At 38.0% G+C, this 25,280-nt stretch overlaps 1 protein-coding gene and 1 long non-coding RNA gene across 2 annotated transcripts in view; both read left to right on the top strand.

Moving 5' to 3' along the window:
- Positions 1-25,280, top strand: part of PLCB1 (phospholipase C beta 1) — a 498,146-nt gene that overhangs the window by 206,406 nt on the left and 266,460 nt on the right. The gene's annotated exons all lie outside the window — the stretch shown is intronic.
- Positions 3,877-25,280, top strand: part of LOC148116731 (uncharacterized) — a 68,131-nt gene continuing 46,727 nt past the window's right edge. Inside the window, exon 1 of the long non-coding RNA XR_015731280.1 lies at positions 3,877-15,554. This is a non-coding gene — a long non-coding RNA (uncharacterized LOC148116731). The remainder of the gene's footprint in view (positions 15,555-25,280) is intronic.

The following is a 25,280-nucleotide window of genomic DNA, read 5'->3' as shown; positions in this document are numbered from 1 at the left end:
GCGTGTTTACCCAGTATAGAAGGCCTTGTTAAAAAATAAAAGCCAGAGACACATCCACGATGAAAGCAACTGCGGCCTATCTCTAGATAGATTTGCAAGGAAACCCATGGTGCTAAAAACTTGCCTTGTGGCAGAATAATAGCTGATGAGATGGAAAGAATGGTTGCAAGCAAAGGAATGCTGCTTGAATCATCACAAAAGAGATCTTCATGGTGTCTTAATGCTATCCAAGTGATGATATCTCCACTATACCTTGATGGTTCTGGTCACTGGAAAGGTATGATCTTTTTCTTCCATGCTGGCATGCTATGTTCTCTTTTCCTATATTCTTCTCTGGGGTGACTGAAGAGGAAAATAAAATAATGGTTTAGGTTTCCTTTTTATTTGTAAAGAGGATTACCAGCATAGTATTCATTGCAATATAATGGCATACTGTTTGGGAAAGATTAAATCATTGTTCAGAGGAAGAAAGCAAAGTTATAACAAATAGACTCATAGAAAAGCATGATTTCCCCCCCCTTGACTAGAGGAAAGAACTAGAATTAGAAATGTTTTACCAACTTGTGCTTTGCTTTAAATCTCCTTCCCTCCCTCCCTCTCTCTCCCTCCCTCCCTCTCTCTCCATTTCTTTACTGATATCAGACACTTTTACCAAGGGTAAAAAGTTATCCCCCTCCATAAAAGACCGGAGGGGAAGACTTGATGAGTCTTAAACCTTTTTCCTCCCTAATGGCTGATAATTACACATTTCAAACAATTCACCTTCTTTCCCTTTAGGGAAAGGGGGGGGGAACCTTATTGTGCAGCTAAGTGGCTGATATACTTGGGAATAATTCATTTAATGGTTTTGTTTGGAAAATTGGGGGAAATGAAAGGTGACAGGTTAATTGCTATATTAGGCAATTGAGCTCCTGGAAGTAAGAGAGATGCTTTTTCAAGTAACTCTGAATTTTTTTGAGGCATGTTGACCAGAAATGATGGAGAATTTAAATTGTTTGGCAAGAAGAGGAAAATCAGTTTGATTTTGAGAATTTTGAACAGAACCTTCAAAATGTTCTCTACTTTTAATTATTTAAGACACACATATACATATAAGTATTCTGCAAGGATAGAAAGAGATATTTTTGGCTCCATTTGGAAACTTGTCTAGCTATAGTAGATGAAAAATAATAGTAATTGATACTTTATTAACAGAATACATGCTTTGAAGCTTTAAGTTAAGTGCTGTATGGTAATAAAAGTTCTTTTCCCCCATGAAAAATAAATCAACATCTAAGCAGATCATTAATATAGAAGGACGATCAGATGCTCTGTGATGATGTGTCCAAAGTTGTCAGACTTTGTTTGGCACTTAGTCTCTAAACTGATCACATTATCAGTATAGGCCCCGTGGCATCCATAGCTTCTTTGTTCCAGTCATTCAGCTGAAGAACTACATCTGGTTTTCAACATAATCATTATAAGCAATAGCATGTTGCTAACCAGATCAACATGATGTTGTTATCCAAGGATTAGGTTTGATTCAGGAAATGAGCAACTCAAAGACTAAAGAACGTGGTGCCAAATTTGAGAAATGAGCACTTCAGAGATTTTCAGGGCTGCCAGAAGGTTGCTTTAAAAATGTCCCTCATGACTTTTATTGTTTTTCTCATATCTTTGGTCAGCTAGCAGCTCTTTGGTACAAACTCGGCCCTTCTCTCCAATATTTTATACTTTCTGTTAAGCATGTTTCCATATAATCAAGAATCTGATCTCATAATGCATGTTGTTCTGGTTAGAGAAGAGCTGAGGAGAGATTGGTCTAAATAGCCATTCAGCCATGATACAGGTTGGGTGATCTATTATGGCTGGTCAAACTAACCAGAGTATCTGAGAGGAAAAAATAGCTTTGTCATCAGATGTTGGCATTCTGTCCTAAGAAAAAGGCAATCTTTTAACATAATATAGGACTGACCATAAATGAATGACGGCTACTGGGACTGCAGGGAGCGCCATTGTTAAGTGATGTAATTGTGCATCGCTTAAAGACAGAGGTTTCAGTCCAGTTGCTGTTGTAAGTTGAAGACTACCTGATAGCAATTTGTATGGAGAGTGTCAACATTATCAATCTATTGCTTCAAAGCTATCTGTATTGGAATACTGATGCACTATTTGTTTTGCAAGTCAGTGGTGGGTTACTACAATTTGTCCCGGTTTGGGTGAACCGGTAATGGTGGTGGAAGGCTTCGCCCACCCTCCTGGATGTCATCACAGATGGTCTGCGCATGCTTAGAAGCGATGTGCACACACACGATGTGCGTGCACGTTCATGAGAGCGAACTGGTAGCGAAGGTAAGTGGAACCCATCCCTGCTGCAAGTGATTAGTTCAATGTCTGCTAAGGTTCGTGATACCACTAGGCTGTCTATTTATAAATATAACATGTTTAACCACACAGTACCCAGTGTATGTGTGTTTAGGACATAAAATGAACATGCCCATGGTAAACAACAGCTGAGTTTCCATGGAATTGGATTTTACTAAAGCCAATTTCTGCAAATGTGTGAAATATCAAGCAGCCTATAAACAGAAAAAAAATTGTGGTGTTCCTTGAATCAAAAATGGAGTATCTGTAGTCAGGATTTGCTACGATGGAAAATCATTGATAATGAAACCGTGAGTTCTTCAAATATCATTTTTTAATAATGATACAGGAAAATACAAATAATCTAGCTCTGCAGGTCCAGAAAAGAAATAAAAAAAGGAAACAGAGAAATAGAAAAGAAAGGAAAGGAAAGAATATAGTAAAAAGAAAAAAGATACATAAAGAAGTCAGTTCCCACCCTCTTCAGAACACCTGTATATAATTTTAGTAACTTATCACTTCCTCATAAAACAGAAAAAATGATATTTTCTTTTCATTTCCCATCAGTTATATATAACCAAATCCATAAATCATTGACGTTTCTGTCCTGGTATCAACAAAAGTCCATTAAGGGTTGCCAGAAATAACAGCATATCTATTTTAACCTTGATCAAATAAATCAACTTTGTATACCTTCATAATACTTCTAACAATCTTAATCATTCATCCATTCAAATAAAGTCATAGAACCTGTTTTCATTTTCTCTTTGTCCCTTTTCAAGAGATTCTTCAAGACTTTAATCATCCTCTTCTGTAAATCATATGTAGGAAAATTATTCAGGTTACTCTCTTGGTTTATTGATTGTATATTCCCCCTTTAATTAAGACATCAACTGGGTTCTTTTTAATATCCAGTGTGACATCTTCTTCCATGATATTCTTGTAGTCAGTCATTTGTAAATCCACTTTCAAATCACTCTTGATCTTGTCAGATAGAACTTGTTCTTGTTCCGCAACATCTTTTAGACCCAGTCTTTCCATAGTGGCAGATGTCTCTGTTGACACACTTAAAATTAACTTCTTAGCCCACTGTTCAAAAAATATCCTTCAATTTGTTCACTGTTAAAATATTTTGTTTCTGTAATTGTAAATTAAGTCCTGTAATTCTGTAGTTCAAGGTTGAGTGTATATGTTCTCCTTTAATTGCAATCTTTTTATTAACTTTTTTATTCCTTTTAATAGTCTTAGAAAGAGGGGAAAAAACAAAACATAAAGAAAATTACAATGCAAATTCATATATTTTCAAAGGAACAAAACATAAAAAAAATGTTTTTAAATGTTTTAATTTGCTGTTTATTCCATTTTTTAAAGTACTTAAGAAATTCACTTGGTGCTGTCAAACTTGTTGATCCAAACCAGGGATGGGCAATTAATTTTTCCAAGGGGGTCACTTGAGAAACTGGGACTGTTGTGGAAGGCCGCCCTTCATTACTGCCCTACTTCCTGCCTATGCTGCCCATTCACCACAATCTTCCTGTTGCTGATACCCCACCCTCCGCTGCTGACACCCAACCATTGCAAACATCTTGGGCCAGATAGGGACAGCCAAAGGTTCTGATTTAAACATTCTTTACATCTGAAAAACAAGTTAGCAAGCATTTTCCAAAGTAGCTGAAAAGGAAATATGCAGATTTAGTGTCCTTTCAAAGGCGCCAACTGCAGTTTGAGCAAGATGGCCATTCCAGGGGTGAGTTCTACTTACCTTTATTACCGGTTCGCATTGTGCCCACTCACGTGCACGCTCTTCTGTGCATGCGCAGAAGCTTCTGCACATGCACGGATCACTTCTGATGACGTCCGGGTCAGTGGGCGGAGCCTCCCGCCGGTTCTACTACTGGTTCTATAGAACCGGTCCGAACCAGGGGCAACCCACCATTGGGCCATTCCCTCATGTCCCAAGCACTAAACCCTTGGGAGACAACTGTCTTGTGATCAACTCACAGGGAACAGCTATCTGGAGTACTTGGGGCAATCTCAAATCATCTCCTTTGGTGAATTACCAAAGAACCAGTCTACTCTCCAGCTCTTCATTCTGTCACAGTCACCAGTTCTGCATTTCAGAAATTCCTTCTAATAGCTCTTTCATGGAAAAGAAAGTCCACAAATCCATTGGGCACTCTACCATGATAGGAGTTGAATCTTCATGTTCCTATCTTTTCCCTAGACAAGATTTTCTCCAGAATAGTAAACATCATACATATATTGTGTGAGAGACGTACAGGTTCCATAGACTTTACTGATTTTTTGGTAGGTTGGGTTGGGTTGGGGTTGATGTAAAAGTCAAACTAAAATGCTCTCAAAATATAATGTTAAGAGAACAGTTCTGTGCATGTTAATTTATGATTAGGCTGCATTTTTTACTCTCAAAATCCAGATGGGTCGCTTCCCTGAAAGAGTGTTTTATCCCTGCAATTTATGTTGCACTACTCTGCATTTTTGTGTATACAAAACCACACTAAGACTCCAATTAGACATTTTTATGAAAGACAAAATTGAAGATACATAATTCCTGGGAGCCTTCAACCATCTGGTATCCAGAAACTTCCTAAAATATCAGTGTGTTCTTTTTTCCCTACTGATTTTTCTTCTTTAGTCGGAAGTAATTACATCCAGTGGTTTCAAAACAGAACAGTTCCTGGGATAAAAATGAATGGTAGTAGGAATGATATTGCCCTCCCTGTAGGTTCTTCCTGAATTCAGATTCATTTGAGCAACTTCTGATTTTCACTCTTCAATGTGTTATTTATTTTATTAATTAGATGTATGTCCTTCTTTTCCTTTAAGAACTCAATGCAGCATTTGTAGAGCTTCTCAGACATAGAAAAAAAAAGTTTGTCAGTTTCATCTTGCACCATTTGTTATGTGTTAAAGGCCTTTTAAAAATGCAGAATATTTTTTGACATCTGCTCTATGAAGATTTTTCCGGATTTTTGTTTTGTTTTGTTTTGTAAAAGCTGTTGAAAATCTGAGACACAGCACTGGGGTAATAATCCAATCTGAAATATAATAATTTTTCTTGGTCATACTTTTATATTTTATGTTAAATGATGTTTATTTTGTCTATTTTTAGGCCGGAATTTAATGTTATAAATTATTCACTACATGCAATAGAAGATGTTTCACAGCTTCCTTCCATTATCTTCCTTTCTGATTTGCCTCCCATTCTTGGATATCAAAAGCCTCTGAATTCATTATTTCAGCTCCTTTTTTTTCTCACTCTCTCTTTAGCTCAAAATGTCATGTTCCTCCTGATAGGGTGAAATACTGCAGCTGCAGACTAATCAACCATTCAATATTACATTGATTATTCTTATTCTGCATTTTGATAGGAACCCATGGATTAGATATTCAAGAAGATTTGCCTCAAAGGAAAAGTATCCAATAGCCCCAAATCATATAAATGTAAATGATTCGTAATTTATGAAATAAAGATATAACATGTATGCATTTGATTTAGTTTCCCTGAAACTACTCAGGAAAGAAATAATTCTCCACTGATAACATTTTAGTGATGCATTTTAAATCTCATTTTCAGTCTCACATACTCAGCACATACATTTCCTATTAAATGATTTCACTATGGTGAACTGTTCAGGCTAGTTCCATATACTGACTTCTCAAACCTTAACATATTGCTGCAATTTACACATGTAACACTTTCTCATTAAATCTAAAGTAGTAGCTGTATCTTACAACCTACCTAGCCTTTTTTTTCCCCTGCCTCCTGTCCACAAACACTAAACCGCAGGTAGGTATGGAACAGCCTAAATGGGGTCCAAGGAGTTGCTTGGGATGTGCAGCTTTGTTAAAATTAAAAAAAAAAATAGAATTTAGTGCATTCTAACCACTGTGCAACCATGGCTCATGGTAAATTGTTGTGATCTGCACTGTAAGTTGAGTTGCGATTTGCACTGATCCAGAGAAGTGTGGAAATTAAAGGAGAATTGTGTTCCAGGCTTGACACAACCATCCCTGCTGCTGGGCATTCTGAATCAGCTAGACTGGCAAAACATCTGACTAATTTACTACAGTGGTGATCAGCCTGGCAGAAGGAACCATTAGAAGGGAATACATGTTGTTCAGAGTTAAGTGGTGGAGTCCTTGGTGCTTTTTGAGGGTAGCTATTTGCTTGAAAACATTTCATTATTTGATTAGGTAAGACCATCAGTGCTAATGAGTGTGGGGTTTGTTCCCTGTTTATATAATGCCCTGCCAATGTTGGTGGGCAGGAGGTAGTTTTCTTCTTGGTAGTTCCTTGATTAGATGAAAATATCTTCTCTCTGCCAACTAAATCAGAAACAGCCACCAAAGTACAGAATCCTGAAAACAGCATTCCTGCAGGAGGTTGGTTGAAGCCATGCATGTCCGCTTTCTGAAGACAATTCCTCCAGGTGACATAGAGGAATGAATTTATTTATTTATTTATTTATTTATTTTTTAAATTTATATACCGCCCTTCTCCCAAAGGTCTCAGGGCGGTCTACAGCCAAAAATAAAAACATAAAAATATAAAATTTAAAACAATTTAAAAGTATATTAAACAAATTTGGCCCATATTAATTAAAAACCCCTTTTTTAAAAAAATGAATTAAAAACAATTAAAAGAGTTAAAACAATTAAAATTATATAAACCTCTTATGTAAACTACATAAGAGGTTTTCTTCCATTTTCTAGTGAAGATCACCTCTTTCCTGCTGGATCATCTTCATTCATCTTAAATCTGCCTCAGCAGTGGTCTGGCACCAAGTAACAGCCTCCTCACAACCATTAAATCTTAGATCTATTGGTGAAAGAGCTCATTGGCTGAATTCCGGCATTATGCTTCACATGGATAAATCATTCTCGCTATCGTGATTGATAAACCATGACTTACATTTAATATGAATGATATACCAATCCTCCGACCTATTTAACATGCCATAATTAAAAGAAGACATAACTTAGCACAGTGTATAAAATGAGGTATCTTTCCAGAACTTGTGGAACAGATTTTTTTTCAATGGTTATAAAGGGTACAAGATTTGCTGAAGCATTCTGCTACTCTTAAACAATAGCTATACGGCCTGGAGTTACTTAGGACAGCAGACTTGCATTATTGCAAATATCTGGATAATGTAGGGGCTGGGGAATTAAGGGGATTTATAATTTAGAAAGAAAGCAAAGATAAATATATTAGAAAATAGTGATGAGATGATTCAGTAGAAAAAAATTATACTGAACAAATTGCTCATTAGCAGATTAAATTAGAAGAAAAAAAGGAAAATAATGTTTTCAGCTGATCATCTATCCATGCAATTCATTACAGGAGTGGGGAGAATTGTACTAAACCTTTTGAACTAAAAATATTTCAAGCTTGAAATGCCTGCTTTGAATATTCTAGCCTTGCAATAAAACTTGTGTATTCCAAGAATTGGTTTTGAGCTCAATTTTTTTTTTTAAAAAAAAAACCTTTTGTTCAATCTCAAGGGAAAAAATAGTTGGTTATTATGAGTGGCAGCATTTTCAATGTTCTGGTCATAGAAAAGAACATAAAAATGAGCTATTCGGTCTCAGAATGGGGTGTTTCATGTGTTCCAAATTTAGAACAAATTACATATGTTCTGGGACTGTTGCTTTGAAGTCAGAACAAACTCTTGAGATGCTTTGAGTTTGTTCTGAGAGAATACAGCCGACTTGTCACCCACTTCAAGTGAGGATATGTTGTTCTTAATATGAAGCAAGATTCTTATTTCAAGCACATTTCTACTTAACAAGTGATTTTAAAGTAATACCAGGATAATACCTGGATAGCAAGTGATTTTTAAAGCAAGTATCCAGAGGCTTCAGCTGGTGCAGAATATAGCCACACAGGCAATCTTGAGTGCCTAAAGAACACATGTAATACCTTTGCTGCGTGAGCTGCATTGGGTGCCAGTTTGTTTCCAGGTCCAATTCAAGGTGTTGGTTACGACTTTAAAACTAGCCCTCCATGACATTGGGCTAGGTTATTTACGGAACTGTCTCCATCCCATTACATCAGCCCATCCCACCCAGTGAGGCAAGGAAAGTATGCTGCGGAACCTATACCCCACAGGTGAGACAGGCTCCACTCTCTCAGAAGGTCACAAAAGGGGATCACATGACTCTGAGACTCTGCAACGATCATAAATGTGAAAAATCATGTGACCATGGGGATGCTGCAATGGACATAAGTGTGAAAAATGGTCATAAGTCGCTTTTTTTTCAGTGCCATTGTAACTTCGAACAGTCACTAAGTGACTTGTTGTAAGTGGAAGACTACCTTAAAAACATCCTCAAAATCCTCTAAAGAGGGTTGAAAAATTTAAACTCACCTACCACAGCATTCTCAGGACATCACTGCCTATGTCCCAAAAGAATGAAAAAGCAGCCTACCATAATTCCCAAAAGATCACTTCCCTCCTATGTACTGCTTACCATTACGTGGTGCAAGACACTCTGGCTTATTTATCATACCACAGGGAAAATAAACTTGCCAGCAAAGTTTGAACCATGCAATGATGACCTTGAAAAAACGGAGGAAAATAACTGTGTTCTTTTTGCTCCCATTCTTCTTTTGAATTGGAAAAAAGAAAGGTCTGGCCCAGTTCAGTGTTTTTAGAGAATCCCAGCTTTGCATTATATTTGAACTTGAACTCCTGCTTTAAAATAAATTCCACTAGCTTTCCATTAAATAGGTCAACTTCCGAGTATGGGTTTTGAAAAGTGGCCTATTGTAAAGAAATGTGGAGTTGACCTTGGGGAAAAGGGAAGGGGTGAGTATATGGTTAAGGGGGGTGGATGGTGGACTTGCAGAAAAGATTATGCAGTCCTGAGGAAGAAGGAAGTGTGTGACAGAAACGGCAAACAACCCCATCCTGATTTGTTTCAGTATAATACGGGGCAGAGAAAAACTTCCACAATAGGCTCTGAGGATTTTATTTTAGCTACTTTGCTTCAGTTAAGAGTATTCTTGAAATCGCTGCCATGCCTAGTTTCTTGACCTAACCTATCTCAAAGAGCTGACGCTTGTTGAACTAACAGTGTAGTTTAGTATTAACCAAGAATCAGCAATATACTTGAACTATGCCACCTTCAGTTGCAAATGGAAATTTATGTAACTAAGTACTCGTCATTTTAAACAAACCCACACTGGCTGTACTGATGTTTTATTCAGGATTTTCTTGAAATAAAAAATAATAATTAAATTAATAAAGGCACAATCATTCATGGGGGGGGAGGTGTTTTTAAGGGGACCAATTCTTGGCTTTATTGACAATTATTATGATAATAATTTGCCTGTTGTATGTGTTTGTTTTGTACTGTTTTTATTTGTTTTAGAATGGTTCGTTGCCCAGAGTCTCTTGGTTGAAATGGTGATTATAGAAATTAGGTATATATAAATAAGTGCGTAATATCAACTGGCCAAACACATTAGGTTCATTGTGAGTTATTTCTTTGTGATTTCTTTGTGTTTGGTATGAACCAAACAATGGTTTGGTGGTTCATACATCATGTTAAGCCAAATGTAAACAAATCACATTATAATTTAGTGCAATGTGTGAACTACGGTTGCTCATCTTTCCGATGAGTTTTGTGAGGTTTATCTCATTTGGGTAATCCACATGAAATGCACAAGCACACAAAAATGCAACAAGACTCCTGTCTTCCCTGCCAACCCCAGGTGATACTATCACTTATTTTTTCTGTGAGGATGAAGGAATGAAGGAAAGAATATGGTTGCTATTGCTTAGCTGTGCAAATTCCCTGTGGACTCCAGGATCGCTTTTCCTCTTCCTTTTAGGTGATATCAATGCAATTTACAGACACTTTATGTGCACACAGTTGTCTCCTGGAAAAGGCAGATTTGTACCTCACAAGAAGATAGAATATTTAGTGAGGCAGATTGTGCGTAACACATTTAAAAAAGTATTATGTGAAGAGTGCTATTCTTTTTCAATTCCCAAAGAAAAGCTTCAAATTATCCTTTTTCTCTTCATTGTAGGAAGACAGACATATCAGCCCATCTGATAGAGTGGGCTGTAGGAAACGTTATACCTTTTAATAAAATATATTAGTCTGAAAAGATTCTCCCCTTCACATTTTATTTGTTCCAGTGAACTCTTTATAGTTTGCTTGACAATTATAAGGTGAGCAGGAAAAATGCTTAAGAATGTTACTTTGACTTGTTGTCAACTCTGAAGTGAACCTGGCTGAAGCCATCTTTTGCTGCCTCATAGTTGCCATGCACCCTGAGAAGGGGAAGTAGATAGACCTGCTAGCAGTCAAAACAAAACGTTTTCTTGTGGGAACCAAGATCATCTCAACAAGTAGCAGTTGAAGGAGGAGACGAGTGACCAAGCAGCCTGCCAGCTACTTTCATTGGACAATATGACTGGTGACATCTGGGGAGGGAAACATTTGCTCTTTTAATTAGGCTAAAACCCACAGGAACCTTTAGAATAGAATAGAATAGAATAGAATAGAATAGAATAGAATAGAATAGAATAGAATAGAATAGAATAGAATAGAATAGAACAGAACAGAACAGAACAGAACAGAACAACAGAACAGAACAGAACAGAACAGAACAGAACAGAACAGAACAGAACAGAACAGAACAGAACAGAATTCTTTATTGGCCAAGTGCAGGGGTGAAATCCAGCAGGTCCTGACAGGTTCTGGAGAACTGGTAGCAGAAATTTTGAGTAGTTTGGAGAACTGGCAAAACCACCTCTGGCTGGCCCCAGAGTGGGGTGGAAATGGAGATTTTGTAGTATCCTTCTCCTGCCACACCCACCAAGCCATGCCCACAGTAAAATAATTTGGATTTCACCATTGGCCAAGTGTGATTGGACACACAAGAAATTTGTCTATGGTGCATATGCTCTCAGTGTACATAAAAGGATAAGATACATTCGTCAAGAATCATAAGATACAACACTTAATGATAGTCATAGGGTACAAATAAGCAATCAGGAAACAATATCCATATAAATCATAAGGATACAAGCAACAAAGTTACAGTCATGCAGTCATAGTGGGAGGAGATGGGTGATAGGAACGGTAAGAAGACTAATGGTAATAGTAGTGCAGCCTTAGTGAATAGTTTGACAGTGTTGAGGGAATTATTTGTTTAGCAGAGTGATGGCATTTGGGAAAAAAATGTTCTCGTGTCTAGTTGTCTTGGTGTGCAGTGCTTTTAGAGTTAGTTTTCACCAGCTTTGCCAATATGATGTATCCAATAAACATGTTCTTTGAGGAATCTACTTGCCTTGGAGTTCTGCTTTTGGCGGATGCGTTACTCAGAACGTTGACATTTGTTTGCCCTTCTCTCTCCACCCAGTATAATACACTGAATTAGAAGAGGAATTTACATCACAAGGTGACATCAGTTCTTGTAGATGGAATCAAAAAAGAAAATACTGAATGGTTAATTTCATCTTCGGTAATCATTTGAGGCAACACTTAGCATTTCAATATGCAAATTGTGGTTGTTGTTTTTAATGGGAAATTAACTGGGTTGCTTCTGAAGTAGATCAGAATCTAAAGCAGCTGCACTTGTTTCAAAATAATGAATGCCAATATGTGCAATAATTGTGCATGATTAGTGAATTGATCAATTGGAAATTTCTGGCTAATTACAATACAATGGTATTTAAAATGCAAGTGGATTGGGCAGCTGATTTGTTAAATTACATTGCATTCATTTCCTCACAGAAAACCTACTTATGTAATAACTCCATTGGTTATAAATGACTTGCGATCCAGATTTTTTTTTTTTTTTAAAGAAAAATACCCTAGTTGCAGAAAGGGTGAATTATAGTGCAGTTATGCAGGACTGAAGTTGTCTGGATTTGTAGAGCTCATGCCTGGGCTGGTATTAGAATTGCCTAGCCTTTGAGTGCTGGATGACTTAAATCTCCATGCTTCAGAGTTTATGGCTTCCATGGTGACCATGGCCTTGTCCAAGCTCATCTCTGGCCTGATATACATGAGAAGTCACATCTAGATCTAATACATAATCTCACAGTTGTGGAACTGTGATCTCAAGTTAGTAGACATTAGTGCTTTGCTATGGTGCACACATATTTTTGTGGCCTTGTTTGATGTTTTTAGGAATAGTGGGCCAATTAACATCCTATCCAAGTGCCTAATGGATCTGGACAAATTTCTAAGACCAGTGGTGGTCTTCCTAATTATCAGATAGTTACATAGCACATCTAGGTCTCTGAAATTCTGCAGAGATCTCTAGATGAGATTGTCCCCAAGTAATTTCTCCTGGATTTCAGATCCTGGAGGATTGAAGCTGCTCATGAAACATCTAAGAACAGTGATAGTGAAAAATAGTGAATGATTGGAAGTAAATATGGTAGCATACTCATGTTCAGGAGTATCCTGTGAGTAAAAGAATGGCAAAGCATTTATATTTCTTTTATTGAAGATATTTCTATTATCTGCAGATGAATATCAAGTGATTTTAGCTAGGATTATCCTAGCTTTTGGGTGTACAGATGAAAGAATTTCCTCTTGGACAATTTTATGAAATTGTTTAAAGATAAAATTACCAACACTACCATTGAATAAGATACTTCTTAGCCAGAGTTTTACAGTATAATTCAGGCAACATCTTGCAAGATCAGTTGAAATTGAGTAGAAAGTTATAATGTAGCTTTAATTTAAGAGTGAGTAGGCTGCACTGTGACATGAGCACTTCCTTGTAGGTTGCATCTCTGTCCCATCTCTTTGAGTAGCTGAAGGAGGTTAGATTTGGAGGTTGATCATTTTTTCCTCAACAGAGAGGGAGGGATCTTCTATTTTAAAGGAGGTCATAGTCCATCTTCTTCTGAAAGGACATCTGCTCAATCCAACGAAATTAGACAACTTTTCCTCTACCTACCGAGTAGAAATTTATCAGTTGATGTGCATGGGAAAAACAGTCCAGCTCTTAAATCCTCCAGTATGGCATGCCATAGATGAGGGGTGAAATCCAGCAGGTTTTAACAGGTTCTGGAGAACCGGTAGCGGAAATTTTGAGTAGTTCAGAGAACCAGCAAATACCACCTCTGGCTGGCCCCAGAATGGGGTGGGAATGGAGATTTTGCAATATCCTTCCCCAGGAGGGGAGGGAATGGAGATTTTGCAGTATCCTTCCCCTAGAGTGGGGTGGGAATGGAGATTTTGCAGTATCCTTCCCCTGCCACACCCACCAAGCCACGGCCACAGAACAGGTAGGGAAAAAAATTGGATTTCACCCCTGCCATAGATCCTGGCTCTTTTTCCCAGTGCTTTTAATAGGTTCATGAAACTATTTGAAGAGATTGTCCACCGGTTTAGGATAAGGTATCACCAGATGCTAATCAATCATATGTTGCAATTTCTTGCACAGATGTTGTGGAAATCCTAACCCAGTGTCCAAAGATTGGAATGAGCTCAAAATGGCCTCAGATTAAATCCCTGAAAGATGGACTATTTGTTTGTGAATGACAGGTGTTGCTCAATCCTGATCCCTAAATTGGGTCTTGGTGAGGTAGTATCCTCACAAAAAAAGAACAGATCTTTAACTTGGGAATCCTCTGTGACTTGCAGATATGCTTGATTCTTTTGTCAGGCTTCAGCTGGTATTCCAATTCAGACTTTTTGGAACCAGAGTGCTGGTTATAATGATCTATGCTATAATGATCCGTGTCCTGAACACGTAACAGTTAAACTACTGCAACATTCTTTATTTAGGGCTACCAAACCATTGAAAAATACTTGGAGCTCTAGTTGGTACAAAGTACTGTATAGCAGCCTGAGCACTGACAGGAGAAAGTGAGTTCAGCAGTTTTACAATTAAATTGGCATTGCTAGATAGATTATCAGTAACTTTCTGGGCGCAACTCAAGCTGCTGATTTTAAACTTGAAAGGCTTGGGACTTTTCTGCTGGTAGGATTGCCTCTTCTGACCAGAACCATGTGCGGAAGGACTGTTCTAGATTCCCATTGATCTGAGTTTAAGGGAGTGAAAGGCCAGCAATATCTTTTTAGAGGCAGCCTCAACCTTACAGAACTCTCCCTTCTTGCTTGCATTTTACAAATAATTCAAAATCACCCTGTTCTGAGGGGTTTTTGGTAAGAACAGTGGACCTAAACGGCATTTATATTTTTATTACTTATAAAGTTTTATTTTTCTATCATATAAATTAACTTGTATTATGAAAAGTTGGGTAATAGAAAAATGTTTTATAGTTATTATAGAAAATGAATAAAAATGAATTTCCCAAAGGGTTTTTATAAGAGTTAAAAGTGCATCACGAAGTGTGAATAACAAGAAATATGACCCTGAAAGCAATTAATGTAATAGATTAAGCAATTACTAATTTGAAGAAAGGCCAACAAGCTTATTCAGAGTAACTGTTCATCTGATTCAGCAATCTCCTTTCCACAGAGACAAGCTACTTGCTTTTAGGATATCTTTATTCTGGGATCTAAGGCAAAAAATCTCTCTTTTGTTCTTATCCAATAATCAATATCCACAACATCTCATCTCCAAACATATTGAAGCTCTGTATAACTCTAGGCCTAAATTATTGTTATATTTATTATCTATAAAATCCTTTGTAGATGAATTCCAGAAATTAGGTATGCATTCACAGTGAGGAGATACTTTACTTCATTTTCTTAAAAATCCATCAGCTAAGTAGTATTAGGAGAGAGAGAGGAAGGGAGGGGGAGGGGGAGGGAGGGAGAGAGAGAGATGACCAAATATCCTACCCAGAGCCAGGCTGCATGGGCCAAATAGGCCAGCTTTATGATGTCACAGTTAGTGTAAGCAGGATCACTAGCAGTCTCATCACCCTCACCAGCCAGCATTCAGTTTTGGTGTCCTTAAGCCCTCTCAATTGCAGTTGATGTTGTTGACAACCTCCAGAGGCTGGTTCAGCTGCATTCATCCCCAAAGATCCCAGCCGGAAGGATTTAGATTCAATTGCTAGCCCTACTCTTCAGTTCTTCAGTTCTCATAGCTTTCCCAGTGTTGCAGGTCTCCTGTTCTCTCCACTGTCATTGGCCCAGTTCACGTCTTCAAGTCAGCCTCTCTCTGCAGTGTCTTTTTATATCACCTCCTGGCATCTGTGCTTGGTGTCTGAGGCTGTGAGACTCCGCTGGGACCAGTAAGTACTATACCTTCAGCCTCCTGCATACCATATGATGATTTCAAATGGCTCCAACCACTCCATTCACCCCATTTTTTTTTTAAAAAAAAGGTCTAATAAGCCCTTCAGATTCCAGTATATATTATGGCCACCATGGATGAGTTTATATCATTTTTCCAGGATACCTTTAGAAAATATTTACAAATGCACATCTGATAGTGTATGTAAAAAGAGCCAGGTTTTCTATAAGTAGTTGTCATTTCTGGCCATATGGCTTGTAGAAATATCCTTCAGCTATCTTTACTGTACCATGCACTAACTTTGACTTAGCTAAATGACACACACACACCCAATTTTGTTAGATCCTTTTATTTATTTTTGACTTTTATTTCTAGCTCAGAAGCTATCATTAAATGAAGTGACATGAAAATAGCATTATTTGATCCTACTAATGCCTCTGTGTACTAATGAAATATTTGGAAAGGTTGAAAGAGGCTGTTGGAAATAAAGAGCTTAGAAGTATTTCAGGGGTGGGCAACCTTTTCGTACCTAAGGCTTGCACTTATTGTTTTGAGGAATCAAGACATGTAGAAGTCACTTCACATTAAGTGGAAAGATTTGGTTTTGTTTGTTGTATTTGTAATTGTGCTGTGTCTGTTTTAGAATTTATAGCATATAGCATATAGAATTTATGGTCTTTTTGCCATTACAGAATGGTGGAAAACTCTGTCTTCAGGTTTCAGGATCATATTTAAAGTTAGAGTAGGGTCATAGTAAGAACTTAAGACATGCCATAGGCAGTTCATTACATCTCAGTGCTCCATGCTGTCTGGGAGAGGCAGCGGTAGGGTACCTTAAGTTATCACAGATGAGATTCTTCATAGCGAAGCACTATATTTTAAATTTGAACTAGATTGGGGTAAATTTTGTTTTAAGTGCTTATGTTTTATTATTTTCTCATTACTGCCAAGTGCCCTAAGAGCAGAAAAGTGGGATATAAACCGTAAAACAAAAGGAATAAAACTACTGTAATTAAAACGAAAAAAGGCAGTTTGCAAAAAAAGGATTTGAGCAACGCATTAGAACAGTGGAAGCATAATCACTTTACTATTTGTGGACGTTATTTTACCATCAGATAAATATGAATGTTTTAATTATCAGACCCTTATTTGTGGACGTTATTTTACCATCAGATAAATATGAATGTTTTAATTATCAGACCCTAGGCAGATGATCCAAAAGGAAACGAAACTGGTTTTTACTATGATATTATCTGCTGGTTAAGTAAACTTCTTTAAAAGCTGATTTCTCTTTTAATTCATCATTACAGTTCTGCAGTGCAAGGTCTATTGCCCTTTGCTGTTATTTCAGATAAGTAGAAGTCTCATTGTGCATCCTTGAATAGCTATGGCAGTTAATTACTGGGCTAAAATTGATTCTCTGCTCCATTTTAGTCTCCATTTATTTGGTACTGCCATCCAAGTGCAAGCATTGCAAATTCATCCAGACTAAAACTCCTCTTCCTTACTTTGGAATATTGAATAAAACAGGAAAGAACAGTAGTTCAGGATGGTCCCCACTGAGCATTTTTAATCTGTTTTGAAGTGCAGGAGTATAAAGGGGTTGCAATATTAATTCTATCTCTTGTTTAATTACTTGTTGCACTGACTCCTTAATGTCCATTTAAAATTCAATGTTGTAACAGGATTCAATCCTTATTACTGAGTCATGATTATATATATATCAAAAATAGGAATAGTGTAAATCACTAAGACAGACTTTTGAGTTATTTTTCAGTAGTGGATACAGGAAAAAAGAAGATAAGGCCTCAGACTACAGTTTCTTCCTCCTTTCACCTTGAGATCTACATTGTTTGTTTCTTTGTTTTTATCCTTTATTATTTTTATAAACAATCCTTGGCGGCAACACACCTAATACTCATTCCTCCTCTTTGTTTTACCCACCACAGCAATCCTGGGGGTTGGGCTGAGAAAGAGAGAGAGTGACTGGTTTCTCTTCCACCCAACATTTATGCCTGAGGACTAGAAGTCACAGTCTCTTAAGGCACTAGCCTGGTGCCTTAACCACTAGACCAAACTGGTTTTCACCTTCTTCTTAGAATGCTAGTTCCTCTTGGACACAATTAGAATAAGAGATCTGTGCAAGACATCCCTGTAAGTCTCAAATCAGTTCCTTTCTCCTGGTCCCCCAAAACAAAGATATGGCACATACTTCATTAGGGAAGCTAATCATTCTATTGAGAAAGACAGTAGAAAATTAAATGAAAAAGCTTATGTGCATGACCAGAACTGAGACTGGTATGGCTGAGATATTTGTAGTTTTAACTTCCTCTGTTTCCCTTAGAATGTTTAATTGTGGTCGGAATCATCAGTTTTCCCAAAGGAATGTGGCTGTTTTAAAGTTTAACAGTCATTTTTCAAACAAACACGGCCTACATTCCCAGTGTCAGCACCATTATTTGTTTTCAACATTGATTGAGTTGGACACCTTTTAGACTGGACTATGGGGTTTGGAAGCTGATTTAGTGGAACTGATCATAAAATATCGAGGGGACAGTAAGTAAAGGATCAGGTCAGATGTTTTAGGCAGGCCGATAGAGATTATGAAGGCAATCTCTATCGGCCTTCACCGTTAGAGATTTTAGAAGGCAAAATAAAAAAGAACCCTGAAAGAAACTCACTTTTCATAAGTGACAGGAATGATGTTTTTAGTTGTGAAAAGGAATTTTGGAACAGCATAAGCTGTTACATAGTAAGAGCACAGTGACTTAGACAGGGCACGTGTCTGTGAACATGAGAAGAAAGGAATGAAATCTTTAAAAGGTGCTGAGGTAATGTTTTAATTTTAGTCTATAGTCCACTGAGATATGGGCATAAATCACCAGGGAACGGGAGCAAACTAATTCAACTTCAGTGAATTGGCAATACAAATTTTTACATTTCATCAGCACTCAATAATCACATCAAAATAGGGTTAAAGTGCTTGGTTTAAAAACGGATTACAGAGAAGAGACATGCAGAATTTAGAGTGAAGTTTCTACGTGAAGGGAAAATCTATGAGCAGAAAGAGAATTGATAACTGAGAAGAGGGGATTGGAAATATACTTCTTAAGCTATGTAAGAATGTAATGATATAAGGCTCAGCAGGATTTTTCACCACACAGTCCAGGCATGATCCTTAAAAGCAGAATCTGTTTTTAAGGGCTAGATAGAAACGAAACATCAACATAGAATAAGATATTCCTGGGCAATGGATTTTATTAATCTTGTATCAGAACCAGCTCACCCCACTCCAGACCCTTTAAGCCAGGGATCTCCAAACTTGGCAACTTTAAGACTTGTGGACTTCAACTCCCAGAATTCCCCAGCCACAAGTTTTAAAGTTGCCAAGTTTGGAGACCCCTGCTTTAGGCCCATTTGAGATTTTCTTATTTATATGCTTGGAATTTTCTTTTACTGGAACATTTACTAAAGATCCCTTTTATACCATATGGCTCACATTTCCATTCACTCAATAAACAGAAAGAGGGAGCATAATGTATGCCATCCTGAGCTGCATATTATAAAGCTGGAATATAAATGTAATAAAGAAATAAATAACCAAGCTCTAGTTAGGTAGAAGCCCCATGTGTCTTGCTATAGCCAGAAGTTAGGTTCTTTTATAATAGATGCTAACATTCTCCTTGGTGGAACCCACCACCACCACTACACACATAGAGAGACAGAGACAGACAGAGACAGAGAGAGACAGACAGAGACAGAGAGATAGACACAGAAAGAGACAGAGACATAGAGAGACAGAGACATAGAGAGAGAGAGTCAGACATAGAGAGAGAGAGAGAGATATAGAAAGAGAGAGACAGAGAGAGACAGAAGGAAAGGAAGGGAGGAAGGAAAGGAAAGGAAGGAGGGAATGAAAAGAAAAAAGGAAAAGAAAGAAAGAATGCAACAAATCTGCAAAATTAAACATTCTCTCATGAAATGCTAATGTTTTCTTCCTAAATTTTCAACAGCTTTGGGGCATTTTTCATTTGTGTAAATTTAAATGTTAGTTCTTCAATATTTGGTGTTCTGGGCACCCCAACATTTAAAAGGCATGCAGGCTGGACAACCTGGAACAAACTTTTCACATAAAATTCCCAGCAGCTCCTGTCACTGAATCTCATGGATGAGGATGAGGTGCGGGCGGAGGGGAGCAGGGGGGGATTTGTAACTGAGGAAGGGCCACGGTTTGTCATCGATCTTTTAATAATTCTAGCGGTTATCATTCTGCAGCCAGGATGTGAAAAACAAGAATTCTGAATAAAACAATCTTTTTGCCCAAACCTTTCCTAATAACTACTGTTGCTAATTGCTCAGTTTACATGTGTTTACGTGTTCTGTGATGATGCTGATTTAGATTTGCATATAATTATGAAATTCAGGAAATTAATTATATACTTCTGGCTTGCTCTGTTGTGCTAGCAAGTAAGTTGTATGGTACTAATTTCTGGGCATAGATAGCATAGGTTAATAAATGCAGGTGTCTCCTTATTGCCTGTAACCATCACAGTACATTAATTGTAATTAGAATTGCAACAATCCCATCTATTATAACCTCGTAAATGTGAACATTAGCATCTTTAATTCTTTTGGTATTCTGTGATGGTTATTTTGAGATAACAGTAATGTTCCATTACCATGGTATATTGGGAAAGCTTCTCAGGCTTTGTTAGTCATCTTTCAGATGTCTGGATAAGTGCAGTCTTTCCTAATTCATTTACTGTAGGCTTCACGAGTAATAAATGGCTGTTAATGCAGCTTCTCCATTTATTTCAATACAATTACTTCTGGTGCAATTTTAAATAACCTTATCTAAAAATTACAAGCATATCAAACCTCCTGGCTCGAATATGACTAACCTCTGCAGAATAAGGATAAAGTTGTTTCAAGTTGAGATTTGGGTACCAAGTTTCTGCCAATAGATCTAATACTTTGGGAATGGAATATTCCAAGAGTCATTTAATCCATTTGGGTGCACTAAAAGAGGATTGCCCACAGCCCACAAATTAATACTGTCCCCTATATTTTATTGCAATTTAGGAGCCCTAGCTTCTGGTGTTTGTGCATTGTGCAATGAACCATTAATCCACTTAAATGCTTTCCTGCTTACATGGTTGATTACTTCTACTTGGAGACCCTCTTATATATTCAGACTCATTATGAATTTTCCTTTAATCAAAATGAAAACTGTTGATGTGCAGCATATTTTCTTCCTAATATTCTGTTTGCTATTTGTGTGATTTTACCCTTGTCCATACTTGGGAGAAACAAGAGTTTAACACACATACCAGATTGTCTCCCTGCCATGCCCTCCCCCTCTCCCAATTCTCCCCATTGAACATGACTTGCTGTTTTATGCAGTTAAAGTGAAACCTGGGTAATGAGAGGCCCTATACAACCTTAAAGGCTCAGAGACCAAACTCTGAATTAAGAAGTCTTTGAGTTGAATCTTGTTTCTGTAATGAGCTCAGTAGCTGGTTTGAGGCAAGCCAATTCCATAGCCTCTGCCCTAATCTATAAAATGGAAGATATTAACCCTGACTTATATGAAGCCACTACAGTTGAATAGTGCTTTGAAAATGTGAAAACGTTAGATAGTTGTGAAAGAATTTTTTTTTCAATGAAAGCCAACCAGATTGGTCCTTCACAATTCATTTATATGCCTCTTCCTAGTTCACCCCAGTGTGGTCTCTTTTAATGATAATTGTCACAGAGGCAGAAAAATGTATTGGCTGTCCATGCCAACTGACCCAACATTTTTCAGATGATTGTCATTTATAAAAAGGACGGCAGGGGTTAGGGAGAGAATATACACCAGGATTTTAAGGGTAGACAATATTATTTCTGGTGGTGGTGTTGGTGGGCAGGGGGAGCTAAGCAGCTTGTGCTCTTCAAGCTAAGCAGCTTGTGCTCTTCAAGGGAGCTACTTCACAGATGTGAGACCTTGTTTATAAAATTGGGCTCTAGGGATTGATGCTGCTGTACCAGCCTCCTGTTGTGACCCAGGCCCAAGTAGGTATTATCAGATGCAATGAGTTCTAAACAAACAGACTTTATTAAAACAGCTGAGAATTAACTCATTCTCAGCGTAGTCCAAACTAATTCAAAACAAATTCTTCATAACACAATTCTTCAGCCTTATCACCAACCTTGTTCTAATCAGGCATCCTGCCAAAGGCTTTTCTTGGCAAAAGTTCAGAAGCAGAAGACACCAACAAGAAATAAATGCAGCAAGAGAAGAAACAAATCTATCAACGTTGTTTTCTGACAAAGAGCCCAAGAGCTGTTGCTGGTCTTTTAAGCCTTATGGGAGAGGCCAATCATCTCTTGGCCTTACTCCCAAGTCGTCCTTTTTGCTTTAGCTGCTCTTGCCTTCTGGCAGCTCTTCTCATGCGTGCACTAGGAACAGACTCCTCCTGTTCCTCTGCCTCTCTGCTGATAGCTTCTGGAGGCTCCGGAGTCCACACATCACTCCCAGATGGCCCTGGCCCCATCTCTGCCTCTGACGCAGAGCCCTCATCCAGGCCTTCCCCAGCCTCCAGGACTGGCCCATGTTCTTCCTCAGCCTCCTCACTGTCCGACTCTGCTGCCAGCTCTGCAGGCTGCTGGCGAACCACAACACCTCCATGCTATGAAGTGCCTCCCTGTTTGAGCTCCTAGATACCATGACCAGTATAACTAAGGAATTCCCTAAGCTTATGGTCTTGAGAGACTTCAACCTGTCCTCCATGGAGTTGAAAGCATTTCCTGAATTGGTTTGGAAGCTTATCATGGTCAATGGTACCAGTGTACCATTGAGATAACCAGTTCTAAAGTTGTCCCAAAGGTGCTTTTTCAGGAGGCAACTGGACTTCCTTGTTTTGTCTTTGAAGATGTTTTGCTTCTCATCCAAGGAGCATCTTCAGCGCTGACAGGATAGTGGGGAATGGAAGGATTTATATTCCTTGCCGACAGCTAGTCATTTGCACCCTTTTAGAGGGTCGTTGAAGCACTTGCAATGACCCTCTGAAAGGATGCAAATGACCCTCTGAAAGGATGCAAATGACCTTCTAAAAGGATGCAAATGGCCTTCTAAAAGGATGCAAATGACCAGCTGTCTACAAGGAATATAAATGCTTCCATTCCTCACTGTCCTGTCAGAGCTGAAGATGCTTCTTGGATGAGAAGCGAAACATCTTCAAAAAAAAAACACAAAGTCCAGTTGCCTCCTGAAAAAGCACCTTGAGGACAACCATGACCTGGATGACTGAGAATCTCTACAGACATTCAGTTCTAAAGTTCTACATGGGGTTGCCTTGGAAAACCATCCATATCTGCAACTGGTCAAGAATGCAGCAGCATGGGTCATAATAGACAACACCCTTCATAGCATACAGCTGTCATTTCCTGGATATATCTGCTCATTCTACTAGATTGCAATGTACAGAATGGGCATACTCCAGGTCCCCTCTTTGAAGCAGGGTTATCTAATGGCACCCAGGAAATGTGTCTTCTCTGTTGTTGCTTCTGCCCTTTGAAATGTGCTGCTCCCTGAAGTTCAAGCGGTCCTAACCTTATTAGCCTTTTCTAGAACTGTGAAAAAACACTTTTTCCCTCATTTATTGGCCCAGATGACAATGAACCCTATCCTACTGGGAAAGTCAGTGGCTGTTTTTCCTCTGGATTGTCCATCTGTATCTGCATGTATCATTGTGGTTTAGTAACTGGAATTTTTTTTTATTTTAAAAAATGGGTTTTTTTAAAAAAATAATTGATGTATGTCTCTCGGAGTCATAAATGATGAGTTGGGCAACATTATAAATTGCATCAATCAATCTTTGTAAAATGGCTTTGCTTGAAAATGTGGCTGCTTGCCTAAAAGCCAAGAAAGATACTTTAGGATGGCAGAGAATCGAATGTTTTATATCGGTCTGTAGCAGGCATAGTATCCATTTTGTGAGAGCATTAATTACATACAACATTCACGTTTTCTTGGCCTGTAAGGTTGCTTAGCTCTGCTGTATCCAATTCAGTTCTTTCCTTTGCTCTGTGGCATCTAAAGGGACTCATTTTTCTGCTAGGGCTGAAAAGAAGACCACGGTTAGAAGAACAAACTCATTACTTTCATCTCCACAACCAGCCCTTGCCTCCACAGACTATCATTATATAGTGGGCAGTGCCTAAGAAGAAATTGGATTAGATTTTTTCAGAATATAATGATAGTCTGTGGAGGCAAGGATTGGTTGTGGAGGTGGAAATAATAATTACTAGAAATGGAGGAGGATGGCATACATGGGTTTCCAAAAGGCATCTAACTGATAGGTCCATAGAGTGTGGATTCACAAGCATGAAAACCTGAAGAAACGAAGATAAGGAGAAGACTTCTTACTATTTTGAGGTATGGAATTTCAGCCAATTACCATACTAGGAGGAAAGGTGGCAAATTAAGAGAATGATGTCAGATTAAGGGAGCATTTCTGAAATGACAGAAAAGGAACAAAGGCTAGACATTGACTCTGTCGTCTGCACCCCTATAACTGTCTGGTTTGGTTCTGCAACCCAACAAGACAGACACAGACTTCAGAGGATAATTAGAACTGCAGAAAAAACAATTACTACCAACCTGCCTTCCATTGCAGACTGTCTATACTGCACGAGTCAAAAAGGGCTGTGAAAATATTTACAGACCCCTCACATCCTGGACATAAATTGTTTCAACTCCTACTCTCAGAACAATGCTATAGAGCACTGCACACCAGAAAAATTAGACATAAGAACAGTATTTTTCCCAAACACCATCACTCTGCTAAAGAAATAATTCCCTCAACACTGTCAAACTATTCACTAAGGCTGCATTACTATTACTATTAGTCTTCTCATCGTTCCTATCACCCATCTCCTCCCACTTATGACTGCATGACTGTAACTTTGTTGCTTGTATCCTTATGATTTATATTGTTTCCTAGTATGATTTAATTGCTTATTTGTACCCTATGACTATCATTAAGTGTTGTACCTTATGATTCTTGACGAATGTATCTTGTCTTTTTAATGTACACTGAGAGCATATGTACCAAAGACAAATTCCTTGTGTCCAATCACACTTGGCCAATAAAGAATTCTATTCTACATAAAACTATTGCTGCTTGTCCTTTCACCCAGTAAACATAGGCAGAGTCAAGAGTAACTTTCAATGGAAATGACCTTGAGTCAGAAACATGGAAGTAAATTTCATGATAACACTATTAATAATGCAGTAAATTTTTCAGATAACATAAACAATGTTAAATGTATAATATTTCTGATTTCTGAGCGTTGGAAGTAGCAATATAAGGTTTCTTTTTTCAATTTTTCAGTATTTCAGGTCTTTGGTTCATAGAGACTCTAGATGGAGAATTGTTTTGTTCCAGCAGCATGCTGTTTCCAATGTTTTCAGAGGAAGATTGATATAAAAATAGATTTCTATATTAATAGAGTCTGGAGTGAAATAAATCTCATTACCTGAGATAAGAAATGAATACCAGAAAGTTACCAGGTCAAATGATTGTTAGGCTGGCTGGCTGGCTTTCTCAGCAACCACATTATTTAGGCAGTTGTGGAATTTCATCATTCATCTGAGCTGTGAAGACACGCATGACCTGTTCTGTTAGGTACCTGCATTGTTTCACATAGAAGTGTCTTAACTGCTTTTTGGTGCTCAGTA

This window comes from Pantherophis guttatus, chromosome 1, assembly GCF_059756535.1.
Source record: "Pantherophis guttatus breed Tessera chromosome 1, ASM5975653v1, whole genome shotgun sequence".
NCBI classification, from domain to species: domain Eukaryota; kingdom Metazoa; phylum Chordata; class Lepidosauria; order Squamata; family Colubridae; genus Pantherophis; species Pantherophis guttatus.
The sequence above is the reverse complement of the archived record's forward strand: the minus strand, read 5'-3'. Positions and strand labels throughout refer to the sequence as shown.